We start from the raw sequence: 14623 nt of genomic DNA on the forward strand, positions 1-14623 counted from the left end.
CAGGAGTTGGGTTCTGGCCACTGCGCTGCGGACAATGCAGCAGTGTTCTCGAGGAAGCCGCTTCTCAGGAAGACCTCACACGAGAGTAGAGGCCCTGTTAAGTAACTGCTCCGTGATGGCCTTCCACTGGGGGCGCCTTCGATCTTGCTCCCTGGTGATTTAACTTAACAGAGAGATTAAGTTAAAAAACCCAAGGGGGTGGTTACTTAAGTGACTTTGGCTCTTTCGCCAATATTAACTGTGTCGGCTGCACTGCCGGCAGGAGCTTGATGGCTGGGAATGAACAACGGAGCTCCCCAGTTGCCCCAGGTGAACCCCGCTGTGGGCAGAAGTAGACGCTGTCAGCTGCAGGGGTCAGATGGACAGAGAATAACGCTGTTATGAAAACTGAAGAAATTATTTCCACCATGTTTACACTGATCCCACTTCCGTACGGAAGTGGGTCACTGGGCTACCCTGGAATTCACCAGTAGCTTTAGCATCCCCACTCAGAGGGAGGGTCATGGCCCAGGATGGGAAAAGAATGTTCCTATGCCTGTAGGCTTCCGAGACACTGACCAGAGCTAGTAAGATCCAGGTACTGCGTAAACCAAATCATAAAGACATGGAATGTCTCTCATTCACTGTCTGGGATAAGTTCAGTTCTCTGAAAGTTTTCCTAATGCTGATCATTGAACCTGATGTTAATAGGATACAGAGGTCCATGATGGAGGGCCGCTCAGTGTTGCTTCCATCTGGGAACAAAGGTATTCATTTGGAGTAAAGTAATTTGCTAATATTTTATTCTTTCACCATCTACACCAGGGGGAAACAAACTTCCTCTGTAAAGAGCCAAATACTAAATATTTTAGGCTTTGCAAGCAACTACTCAAGTCTGCTCTGCCACTGTGGTACAAAACAGCCATGAACAGTGTGGATGTGTTCCAATAAAACTTTATGAAAACAGGTGGTGGGCCAGATTTGGTAGTTTACCTGCCCCTGATCTAGACTAAATCTCATCCGTATTCATTCGGCATTCTGCCACATCTTTCATGGCTGGGATGCTTTCCCTGTAATATTAGTGTCAAATGACAAATGGTGAAGTTTTGATAAACATTCTAGCCACCCACATGCACTGCTCAGGGTAGTCATTGCCTCTGAACAGGAAGGAGGGTTGTACGATTTAAGACATTGTTGCAACTCAGAAAATTTAACCCAAACTGGCTTCAAGCAACGAGGGAATGTGTTGGTCATAAACTGAAGTGTCCAGGAATTAGCTCGGCTGTGTGAGTGACTTCAGTAGGTTTCTTCGCCTCTCTCCGTCTGTGCTAGCTCCAACTTCAGGCTCTTTCGGTGTGGTTATAAAATGACAGAAGCAATATCTCCAGACCTTATATCCTCTTAGGGTCAAGTGCAGCAGATAAGAGCAGTGGGCACAGCCCCAGCCTTCCTTCCCAGTGAACATCATTGTGTGTCACCGGCTTTGATCAGACTGAGAAGCGATCCAGTGGCCAGACTGCAGTGTACTGATTGGCCTAAGTCTTGATCACATGCTTCTCCCATGAGTGGGAAGTGGAGCTCCAACAGAAGCACGTAGTCTGAGGATGGGGAAGGAATGAAGCCCAAAATGCCAGTTAAGGTTGTAGCCAAAAGGGGGAAATGGATGCTAGAGAGGCCGATCACCATTGTTCTCTACTACAGTGGATTCTCACTGTGATAAAAACCTGTTGTGGTCATTGTTGGCATCATTTTCCCCCTTCTCAACTGTGGCAGATAAGACTTGCATAGAACCCTGGCCAGTTTGACTCAGCAGTTAGAGCGCCGGCCTGCGGTCTGGAGAGACCCGGGTTCGGTTCCCACAAAGGGCACATACCTCAGTTGCAGTTTGTCCCTGCCCCTGGTTGGGTCATGTGGGTGGTGACCACTCGATGTGTCCCTTTCACATTGATGTTTCTCTCTCTCTCCCTCTCTCTCTCTCTCTCTCTCTCTCTCCCCCCCCTCCCTCCCTCCCACTCTATTTGAACAAAATATCAAAAAATGTCCTCGCGTGAGGATAAAGAAAAAAAAGACTTGCATGGATTTGACCCCCTCCTACTCCAGGGCCAAGCCCTGACTGGCCTAACCCAATCATTTTAATTGACTCTCTTTGCTTCAGTCATTTGTTAAGGTTTGGTAATAACCCAGGTCTAAGCCAATCAACATGACTTGTCCTAGCCTCAGTGATTGATTCAGGGCCAAGCATGTGGCCTAAAATAGACCAAAGAGAGAAGCCCTAGACGTGTTATGATAAGAGAAAAAGCAGCCGTCCCTATTAGGGATGGTGGAATGTGTGACCTGGAACTCCTACAAAACCATTCCTACAAGGAAGCTAGCCTTAGAAGCTAGCACACAAGGATTCCCTGAGAGACTGGGAACCACGACCAGAACCCTGATCACACTGCTCCTGCGGCCTACTCTGCCTCTGCGTTTTTCAACCATTAGCCAATAACATTAAGCCAATTTTACTTGCAACCTAAAACATCCTAAATCATGCAAAATTCTATCCCAGGTTAGCCCCAGGGCCATGAAGGTCCTTACTTGAGGACTGAAAAACACTGACCATCCTCGTCACACCCACCCAGACAATATACTTAGGAGAACGCTTCCTGGTCTATTGCCTCTTCTCATTTGATCCTTGACTCAAACTCATGAGGTGGGCGAGGCAGGTGTATTATCTCTATTTTACAACTAGAGAAACAGGTCAGAGAGCTTAGGTGAATCACCCAAGGTTTCCTAGGTGTCAAGTAGTAGAGTCTGAACCTGCACCCAGATCTGCTGCCTCCAAGGCCATGCCCTTCCATAACCCGGGTCTCTAAAGGGTGGTCTCAGGGGGTGTGGGGTCCATAGCTAAACATCATGGGTTACCTCCAGGACTGGGCGACTGAGGCCTCGAACGCCTGCCCCATCTTTTACCTGGATGAAGATGGTCACAGCCAACATCAGGGGCAGGCTCACCTCACCCTTCTAACGCTGGCTCAGAGGGACACTCCCTGCACTAAATGCATGCCACTCCACTGCAGAGTGTGACCCTACATGACTCACAGCAAGGCCGTGGTGAATCAGTCTTTCTGGGAGCTGACTGCAGCCCCAGTGGCAGCCAGCTTCCCCAGGCTGGCCCGGCACTCCTCACCATTTCCTGGACACCCTCTTTCATTTCCCTGCAGTAACCCCCTCACCTCTGCTTTCCACCAGCTGGCGCAGGCGGCCCAGAGCCGGGGCCTGGCAGCGGTGCCCCTCCCTCCCAGTCCTCCGGTACATCCAAGAACAAGTCAGGCAGGTGGGGGCAGAGTGCTCATCACCAACCCAGCTGAACAGAAAACTTTCCCTCCCTCTGCTCCCCCTGCAGAAACACAGCTCTTACGAAATAGTAAGAACGATAATGCGTTTTTAAAAATAAACTTTTTTTTTTTTGGTCAATCTACATTCCTTATCCAGTTTCCCCCATTATCACCTTACATGACTATGATACATTTGTCACAACTGGTGACATATATATATATTCTAGTCAACTAATTGTAAAATGTTTTTATTGATTTTAGAGAGAGAAGAAGGGAGAGGGAAAGAGAGAGAAACATTGATCAGCTGCTTCCCACATGCCCCAACCAGGAATCGAACTGGTGACCTTTTGGTGCACAGGATAATGTTCAACCACTGAGCCACACTGATACGTTTTTATTAACTAAAGTCCATACTTCAGATTCCTGTTTTTACCTAACGCCCTTTCTCTTTCCCAGGGTCCCATCCAAGATACCTCATCACGTTTCATGGTCACGTCTCCTTGGGATGCCTTCCGCTGTGACAGTTCTCACTTTTTTGTTTGGGGTGACCTTGACAGTTCTCAGGCGCACTGGTCAGGTATTTTGTAGAATGTCGCTCAGTTGGAATTTGTGTGAAGTTTTTCTCATGATTAGACTGGGGCTCTGGGATTTAGGGAGACGACCACAGAGGTGAGTGCCCTCTCATCATATCCTTTCAAGGGCACATGCTGTCGCATGGCTCACCCCTGACGCTGTTAACCTGCTCTCCTGCTGAGCTCGTGTTGGTCAGGTTTCCCACCACGAGGCTCCTCTGTCTGCCCCTTTCCAGGGACCCTGGAGAAGGAGGTCCCTGTGCACGGCCCATACTTAGGGGATGGGGAGTTATGCCCCATGTTCTTGACGGTGAAGTACCTATATACATTATTTGGACTTCTTCTGTGTGGGAGTTTTGTCTATTTTCCATTTATTTGGTTATTCGATCATTTATTTATATTAGTATGGACTCATGAATATTTATGTTCCAATATTATGGGTTATGTTCCAATACTATGTTTATTTTATTTCTGATTTTTTTTCTTTTTGTGTGTGTGTGTTTTGTTCTTCTTATTTTTTTTAAATTTTAATTTTGTTACAGATGTTTCTCCTTTTTTACCCCATTGACACCCTCCTTCCCACCCACCCCTCCCCGTCCCCGGCTTTGTTGTCCATGTCCATTGGTTATGCATACATGCATATAAGTTCTGTGGTTTATCTCTTTCCACCCCCCACCACCCCCTCTTCTGAGGGTTGTCAGTCTGTGCCCTACTTCCGTGTTTCTGGGTCTACCCTATTCCTCAGACTGTTATGTTCATTATATTCCATATATAAGTGAGATCATGTGGTATTTGTCTTTTTCTGATTGGCTTGTTTCACTTAGGATAATACTTTCTAGGACCCTCCATGTCGTCTCAAAGGATAAGAGATCTTTCTTTGTTACAGCTGCATAGTACTCCATTGTGTATATGTACCACTGCTTTTTTATCTGTTCATCTACTGATGGATACTTGGGCTGTTTCCAGATCTTAGCTATTGTAAATAGTGCTGCTATGAACATGGGGGTACATATATTCTTTCTGATTGGTGTTTCAGGCTTCTTAGGGTATATTCCTAGAAGCAGGATCACTGGGTCAAGTGGAAGTTCAATTTTTAATTTTTGAGATAACACCATATTTTTTTCCATAGTGGCTGCACCAGTCTGCATTCCCACCAGCAGTGCACTAGAGTCCTCTTTTCTCCACACCCTCGCCAACACTTGTTTGATGATTTTGTTGATGGCGGCCATTCTGACAGGTGTGAGGTGATACCTAATTTTGTTTTAATTTGCATCTCTCTGATGATTAGTGATGTTGAGCATTTCTTCATATGTCTCTTGGCCATTTGTATGTCCTGTTTGGAGAGGTGTCTATTCAGCTCCTCTGCCCATTTTTTAATTGGGTTCTTTGTCTTCCTTTTCTTGAGTTGTGTGAGTACTCTATATATTTTGGAAATTAACCCCTTATCTGATGTATTATTGGCAATGATGTTCTTCCATACAGTGGGTTGCCTTTCCATTTTGATGGTTGTTTCTTTTGCTGTGCAGAAGCTTTTTAGTTTGATGTAGTCCCATGTGTTTATTTTTTCCATTGTTTCTGTTGCCTTAGGTGATGTATCAGTGAAAATTCTGCTCTGTATGATGTCTGAAATTTTGTTGCCTACATTTTCTTCTAGAATTTTTATGGATTCATGAGTCACATTTAAGTCTTTTATCCATTTTGAGTTTATTCTTGTGTATGGTGTAAATTGATGGTCTAGTTTTATTTTTTTGCATGTAGCTGTCCAATTTTCCCAACACCATTTATTAAAGAGGCTGTCTTTACTCCACTGTATGCTCTTGCCACCTTTGTCAAATATTAATTGAGCATATTGCCTTGGGTCCATTTCTGGATTCTCTATTCTGTTCCACTGGTCTATATGCCTGTTCTTGTGCCAGTACCAGGCTGTTTTGATTACAGTTGCTTTGTAGTATAACCTGATTTCTGGTATTGTGAAATACCACCTACTTTGTCCTTCTTTTTCAAAATTGCTGTGGCTATGTGGGGTCTTTTTTGGTTCCATATGAACTTTTGAAGTATTTGTTCTAGTTCTGTAAAATATGTCATTGGTATTTTGATGGGGATTGCATTGAATCTATAGATTGATTTGGGTAATATGGACATTTTAATGATGTTAATTCTTCCAATCCATGAACAAGGTATATGCTTCCACTTTTTTATATCTTCCTCTATGTCTTTTTTCAATGCCCTGTAGTTTTCTGCAAATAGGTCCTTTACTTCTTTGATTAAGTTTATTCCTAGGTATCTTAATTTTTTTTGCCACGATGGTAAGTGGGATTGTTTTTTCAGTTTCTCTTTCTGTGAGTTCATCATTGGTGTATAAGAATGCCGTCATCTAAATTTTTTTTTCTTTTTTGATTTGAGAGAGAGAGGAAGGAAGAGGGAGAGATAGAAACATCGATGAGCGATTGGCTGCCTCCTGCATGCCCCCCACTGGGGATCAAGCCCATAACCTGGACATGTGTCCTGACTGGGAATCAAACTGGCGACCCCTTGGTGTATGGGTTGAGGCTTAACCACTGAGACACACCAGCCAGGCCTATGTTGTTTATTTTGTTGCTCAAATTGTCCCAGTTTTGGCCATTGGGAGCACTTTTAGTTGGCTTCTGTGTCCCTCTTAATAATAATAATATTTCTTAATAATAATAATAATGCATTTTTAAATCCCTTTTCTTTCTAGAAGTATTGCATGTTGGTAATCATTGACACTGGACAGTGAGGACATCAGGGTTCAGTACACTATTCTCTCAATCTTTGGCCACATTACAATTCTTTCATAATAAAAAGTATTGCATGTTGGTTATCTTGGATGTGAGACTTCATGTTCCATCTGTCGTACCTGAGCTGATGGGCCCTGGGACTTCAGCTACCAGGCTCAGAGAGGCCGTGTCAAGCTCCTCAAGGGGAAGGCTGGGTGGACCCTCGGCTCTGTTCCCCAGGTGTGCTGGCCAGTCCCTGGCAGGACAGTGGTGAGTGCCCTGCCAGTAGCACCTCTGTGCAGGGGATGACGATGGTGATGATGAAATGAGTACCTGGGAGATCGACACTGTGCTCCCGAGGAAGGCTGACTATTTGCAGGTCTCCACCCCTCCAGCATCTCCCCTCTCAGGATTAGTGGCTGCGTGAGCCTAGGTACCAGGGTGCCAGTGAATATGTTGGAATGTGAAGGGTGAGTCAGCCCACGCAGAGTGAAGGCTCTGGCCCACCCACCTTCTCTGCCAGCTGCACAGGGAGCCCGTCTGGGCTCTGGCAGGGAGGGAGGGAGGGAGCACACCAAGAGCTCGAGAAGCAGTGCCTTAGCCCTGTTCGTTGTCCCTCCCATAGGCCAGCGCCTCTCCTTGAGGACCCCAACCTCTGAGCTCTGGCAACAGCCCTGACATGTACTTTTGTGCCATGTGTGAAAATTGGGTCTCCGCCTACTCTAAGCTTCTTCGAAGTTGTTGTTAATCTTCACTTGAGGATATTTTTCCATTGATTTTTTGATAGAGTGAAAGGGGAGTGGAAGAGAGGGAGACAGAGTGAGAGAGAGAGAGAAACATGGATGTGAGAGAAACGCATTGATTTGTTGCCTCCTGGGCGACCCCGACTGGGGTCAAGGATCAAACCAACCTACAACCTAGGTATGTGCTCTGGACTAGAATCAAGCCTGAGACCCTTCTGTCTGTGGGCCAAAACTCTAACCGCTAAGCCAAACTGCCCAGGACTACTCTAAGCTTCTTGAAGGCAGGGCCCTGGCTTCATTAGCTGCCCTGAATCTCCCGGGTGCCTGGCAGAGAGCTTGGCTAATTTGTGCCGCTCTAACAGCTTGGGCTGAACTCACGCAGAGGCGGACCTAAAGGTGCAGAGCTGAACGTACACTGGGGAGCTGCAGTCCACCGGCCCACACACACCTGCGTATTTGTCGGGCACCCACGCTAAGGGTGCAGCAACAGGCGCGAAGACCAGTCCTGGCCTCATGGGCGCGCCCAGCTGGAGTGCCTGCCAGCATGTTCATGGCAGCATTCTGCAGAGGAGGGGGCCTGGACTGGTCCTGAATGAGAAACAGATTGTTTGAACCAGAGCCCCCTACACAGTCTACCACCAGCCTTGCAGTAGGGATAGGCTGCGGACCTGACATTCCTTCTATCAGCCGGCTGGCCTTGCTGTGGCCTTTGGCCCAAAGCCAATGGCCACTGTCCTTTAGCCTCAGATCTGCTCCTGCCACCTCCAAGCTGTTGATGGCACTGGGAGATGTGAAACAGTAAGTTCTCATGCGTGCAGGAGCCTCACGGCCACTGGTGACGAGTGACCAGGGCGTGGATGGCAGCGCTACACCCCCATTTTGGTCTTTTTTTAAAATCAAAAGCATATTTATATTTTTTACATTCAATATTATGTTGTATTCGCTTCAGGTGTACAGCATAGAGGTTAGACAATCAAATAATTCACAGTGTTCGGCCAATATTCCCAGTACCCACCTGGCACCATACATAGTTACTACATTATTGATTATATTTCCTATGCTGACGATTGTGTAACTACCAATCTGTACTTCTCCCCTCCTACAACTATCAGTCTGTTCTCTGTATCTTTGAGTCTGTTTCTGTGTTGCTTGTTTATATTGTTCTCCAGATTCCACACATAAGTGCAATCACGTTGGACTCTGCATGGCTCCCCGGGCCCTTGCAGGAGCTGGCGTGTGGCGTGTGTACCTCTCCCCGCAGGCCTGCCATGCTAGCCGCCAGGTTTCTGTTTTTCTTGGCAGGAGGCTCAAACCTTCACCATGTTCAGCACTGGAGTGGAAGGTTCTGGCACCGATTTAACATTGGATCCTTCATTCCTCTGTCGTTTAAAATCAATAGCAGAGACTGTGGCTACATAATTCTGCCCAGAGAAGGCTGTAGGTGTGCGAGGGCCCCACCCCCGCAATGGACACCAGAGAAAAACAATCCGAAATGAGGCCTGGCAGTCAGACGGGCCTGCTGGTGCAGCTGGCATCCAGCACAGGACGCAGGAGGGAACCTGTTTGGCTGGTTGTGAATTGTCCAGGGCCACCTGTTTGGCTCTTCTCTAGACACACCCACCCTACTGGGTGTCGTTGGGCACACACACATTCTCCTGGTGTCACTGGGCACACACACATCCTCCTGAGTGTCACTGGGCACACACACATCCTCCTGAGTGTCACTGGGCACATACATCCTCCTGGGTGTCACTGGGCACACACACATCCTCCTGGGTGTCACTGGGCACACACATCCTCCTGGGTGTCACTGGGCACACACATCCTCCTGGGTGTCACTGGGCACACACACATCCTCCTGGGTGTCGTTGGGCACACACATCCTCCTGGGTGTCACTGGGCACACACACATCCTCCTGGGTGTCACTGGGCACACACACATCCTCCTGGGTGTCACTGGGCACACACATCCTCCTGGGTGTCGTTGGGCACATACACATCCTCCTGGGTGTTGTTGGGCACACACACATCCTACTGAGTGTCATTGGGCACACACATCCTCCTGGGTGTCACTGGGCACACACATCCTCCTGGGTGTCACTGGGCACATACACATACTCCTGGGTGTCACTGGGCACATACACATCCTCCTGGGGTCATTGGGCACACACACATCCTACTGAGTGTCATTGGGCACATGCCCATCCTCCTGGGTGTTGTTGGGCACACACACATCCTCCTGGGGTCATTGGGCACACACACATCCTCCTGGGTGTCACTGGGCACACACACATCCTCCTGGGTGTCACTGGGCACACACACATCCTCCTGGGTGTCACTGGGCACACACACATCCTCCTGGGTGTCACTGGGCACACACACATCCTCCTGGGTGTCATTGGGCACACACACATCCTCCTGGGGTCATTGGGCACACACACATCCTACTGAGTGTCATTGGGCACATGCCCATCCTCCTGGGTGTTGTTGGGCACACACACATCCTCCTGGGGTCATTGGGCACACACACATCCTACTGAGTGTCATTGGGCACACACACATCCTCCTGGGTGTCACTGGGCACACACACATCCTCCTGGGTGTCACTGGGCACACACACATCCTCCTGGGTGTCACTGGGCACACACATCCTCCTGGGTGTCGTTGGGCACATACACATCCTCCTGGGGTCATTGGGCACACACACATCCTACTGAGTGTCATTGGGCACATGCCCATCCTCCTGGGTGTTGTTGGGCACACACACATCCTCTTGGGGTCATTGGGCACACACACATCCTACTGAGTGTCATTGGGCACATGCCCATCCTCCTGGGTGTTGTTGGGCACACACACATCCTCTTGGGGTCATTGGGCACACACACATCCTCCTGGGTGTCACTGGGCACACACATCCTCCTGGGTGTCGTTGGGCACATACACATCCTCCTGGGGTCATTGGGCACACACACATCCTACTGAGTGTCATTGGGCACATGCCCATCCTCCTGGGTGTTGTTGGGCACACATACATCCTCCTGGGTGTCGCTGGGCACACACACATCCTCCTGGGTGTCGCTGGGCACACACACATCCTCCTGGGTGTCGCTGGGCACACACACACGGTGAGCCAGAGCATGTGGACCACTCAGACCAGACAGAGCTAGCAGGGTAGTCTGTCCCCACTTCAGGCCGGAAACTATCTTAACCAGGTGTGGTGGGAACCACTGGGCAGGCCCACGACGGGTTCGCAGTATCCCTGTGTCTAGATGGTGCAGACCACCAGGCCCCGCAGGATTAGGAACTGAAACCAGGATGGAGAACCGTGCAAAGCAAGCAGTACGGTGGTGGCTAATGGTCCTGATCCTGCCAGCATGGGTATATTCCTTTTCTTTTTTTAATCATTCTTTTCTCTTTATTGATTTTTGGAGACAGAGGAAGGGAGAGAGAGATAGAAACATCGATGAGAGAGAACACTGATTGGCTGCCTCCTGCATGCCCCCAATGGGGATCGGGCCCACAACCTGGGCTGTGCCCTGACCGGGAATGGAACCGGCGGCCTCTGGGTGCCTGGGTCGATGCTCAACCACTGAGCCACACCGGCCAGGCAGCAAAGGTGTATTTCATTCCAAAGTCCAGATTTCTTTCAAACAGATTTGAGATCTTTCATGAATTCCTTCAGAAATCAAGCCAAGCCTATTGGTTACCACCCTTTGGTATTCAACATATATTTACTCCTCCTTTAAGGATTTTAATGGAGGATGGGGTTTATTCACATTTTAACATAACTCAAACAGAAATGGTCGCACTGCCGGGGCCTGTGAGTACTTACTGGGTGCCAGGCACAGTTCAAGGGCTTACAACTTACGCCTCATGGCTTTGTGCTGTTTCTTCAGGTTATGCCACAGGAAACCAGGGCAGTGTCTCGGAGCCAATTCAGACAGGTGGGCTCAGGGCCCGTGACCTAACCCCTCAGGCAGGTTTTGAAGCTCCTGGGGCTGCTTGCCACCCCCTGCGCGACAGGCGGTGACCACACGTCCACCGCCAGCTGATGCCGGCTTGCTGGGAGCTTCCAGAACCCAGGTGGGGCCTCACGATGTCGTCACTCCAGTCCTGCGCACAGGTAAGCCTGCTTCTTCAAACTGGTCCAGGAACGTGGTATTTGGTCAATTTGATTTTCTACCTGAGCAATTAACTAGCAACTATGTTTGTTCATCTCCTTCCCAGGGAGAGTCCCGGGCTGTTAGTATTGGTTAGCCCGATGCCTCAGTGAGCCCCAGACACGGAGGGCAGTCGCCTGCCTACTCAGACCTAGCGGCGCTTCAGAAGGTCCTGGTGCGTCCGTGGTTTTCCAATGGGAAGCGCCGGGAAACTCCTGTCCCCTGCCTGGGTTTCCTACACACGCTGGAGAAACCATTTCGAACAAAAAAAGGGCTCTGGTCTCACGTTCCGGAGGCTGTCCAGAATGGAGCCTGGGGAACGGGCCTAAGCGATAACCTTGCTCTGGCTGGCTCATCAACCTGCCTGGGGACCAGAGGACAGCCAGTCCATGGTATAAGAACGGGTGTCTCCTCATGGCGTCACCCTCTCTCGGGGGCAGTGGGCTTCGAAAGCAGGTGCTGGGTGGCTGTCAGCCAGCCGTGTTGGTGCCCCTCTGGGAGAAGGGAACGCTGTTGGGGCCGTCCTATCAGACGTACTTCTGGGGAGCCCCCCTTGTCCTCAGCTTTGCAGAGCCTCGGCTCAGCCGCCCTTGGCCAGGGCGGCTCATCCATGCCTCACTTTCCCCAGCAGCTCCCTTTTGTTCCCGGGGCCGTGTCACTTTCGGGAGTCAGACCCGAGCGCACGGGAACCACTGGAGAGCTTGTCCAACAGTCTTCTGTCGGCCACCGGATGCGTTAGGCCAGGGGGCAGGAGCCCGGGAATCCTTTCGACAAGCACCCCTGGGCGTGGCTCAAGGACCTCACGTGAGTCACACCACCGTGGGGGTTTCTGAACAAGTCTTCCTGGGAAAATGTCGAAGATCATACATTCAGGGATGCCGCTGAGCGACAGGAGGGACGGCAGAACCTTGCCGGGCTGGCACCAGATCTAAGTCAGCCCTGGGGAGCTCTTGGTCTTGAAGGGTGCATCAGTCCAGGCGTGGGGTTCTCTTGTTGTCTCTTTATTCACTCTGTCATGTAAGAACAGGCACACCTCAGGGGCGGGACACATTTGTGAGACACTGAGATGCCCACCTTCACACACTCCAGGGAGGGCTTTAGGAGCTGGACTGTCCCATCTCGCTGTCAGCCCTGGTCACACGCTTTGTGTCGATAATGACAGCTGGCACCCGCCGGAGTGCTCTCTTGGTCCTGGGGTCAAGTACATTATAAGCCTATTTCATTTAATCCTCACAACCACTTTATGAGGGTAGCACTATCATGACCATTTTATAGATGAGGCCACCAAGGCCGAGAGAAGTAACCCGCCCAAGATCACCCAGCTGTGGACAGAGCCAGGGTTTGGAACTCAGGGAGTCTGACTCCGGAGGCCACGCACAAACCACTACTCTCCTCTATCATCCCCTCATCCTGTGTTTTACACCTTTCCCAGCTAAGATAGCTCTGTAGCTGAGGTACTTCTTTGCTCAGGTTGTAGCTCCTCTACATGTTGGATGAGCATGTCAAGAATGTAAAAACCTGGGCCATTTAAAATACTCTTACACTTGGGGCAACTGTAAAGGTAGAAAACACCAAGTTCACTGCTGCATAGAGAAAGAGACAGCTTTGAACAGGACCTCAGTGAAGCCACCTGCTGCAGTACCCAAGCACATCACTGGGTTCTCTGGCTTTGTGCGGGGCTGTCCAGAGCGCAATGGCGAGAGCAGACCAGACAAGGACATTGCTGAGAGTAAGCCATGGTCAAACTTCAGTGTCCTGGTGGTACAGACACTGGCTTCCTAGACGCACATACCAGCAGAAACTTGCCTGTGACTTTCATGTGTCCCCTTAGAAAGCAATCTCTAGCTCGAGTCTCTTACCTTGTTTTCCTTTCCCGGTAGCTGCTCCCCGTGGTACGGTCTTTCCCCCACCACTTAACAATCTGTTCAGTAAGTCAAGTGCCTCGGATCTCCCAGGCGAATCAGCTCTGTGTTGTGGCTCTTTTCTTCCCACTGGTTTACTGAAAATTTGAGAAGCCTAAAACTGAATCCCCTGTCCAGCCAATATACTGGAGCCAGGAACTGACTCTCAGACATCGCCTATCCCCGTGTGGGCCCAACTGCCCATTTTTGTTTGCTCCCTGCCTACCGGGTGCCCAGCTCACCTCCGCACTTAGAACCTGCAGCCCAGTTCTGATGCCTACTCTGACCAAGTCAGCTTGTGTGACCTGGGGTTTATTAAGGCCAGACATACAAAGAGATATAGTAAAAAGCAATGAAGAAGAGAAAAGCATGCTAACTTTGAGGGCTTCAGAAATCAGCCTGCTTCTCATTTCGATTTTTCTTATTCCTGTTTCTTGTCTTGAAACGGCGTGCCTCTAATCAGTGGGGCGGCGCTCCCCCAGCATCCTTGTTTCCCTTGCTGCAATCGTGGTTTTGCAGGGAGGGTTGGTTTGATCATGTTACCAACCGCCTCTTGTAGAAGAAGCATGACCCACCTGTCAACTCCCATTAACTAAAAAGAGATACTATGGATTTGATGTCTTATTGACAGGGCTCCCGGCACTACGATTCCAAAGAGAGTAAAAAGCAAAGAACTGATTTGACTCCACTCTCTCCCCTTGTTTAGGTACAGCAATATTTCCCATCAGCCAGACAGGAAAAACAAAGCTGAGCTGTGTTCTGGACATAAATCCTCTTCCCTTCAAGGTCAAATGTGTTGGGGCTGGTGCTGGTCCCTAGCTTGACGCTGGTGAAGCCTCCCTTGCTTCCAGCCCTTGCCAGCTCTGCTGCCTCCTCTAGCTGCAGTGGAACTCTCTAGAAATGAAAGGTTCTAGAGAACACCAGTCACCTTTGAACTGGGCATTCGTTACCAGGAGAAACCCAAACCCACAGCTTTGGCTACCAATTCCCTAAGGGTTATTTATTTAGCAAGAACTGGATCTAAAATGTTGCCCTGGATAACCCCATCCCTGTTGGAGCTTTAAGTTTCTATCCAGCGTCTGGCCGGTGTGGCTCAGTGGTTGAGTGTCAACCCATGCACCAAGAGGTCGCCGGTTCGATTCCGGTCAGGGCACATGCCCAGGTTGTGGGCCCAGTCCCCAGTGGGGGGCATGCAGGAGGTGGCCAATTGATG

Source organism: Molossus molossus, unplaced genomic scaffold, assembly GCF_014108415.1.
Source record: "Molossus molossus isolate mMolMol1 unplaced genomic scaffold, mMolMol1.p scaffold_m16_p_1, whole genome shotgun sequence".
Taxonomy (NCBI): domain Eukaryota; kingdom Metazoa; phylum Chordata; class Mammalia; order Chiroptera; family Molossidae; genus Molossus; species Molossus molossus.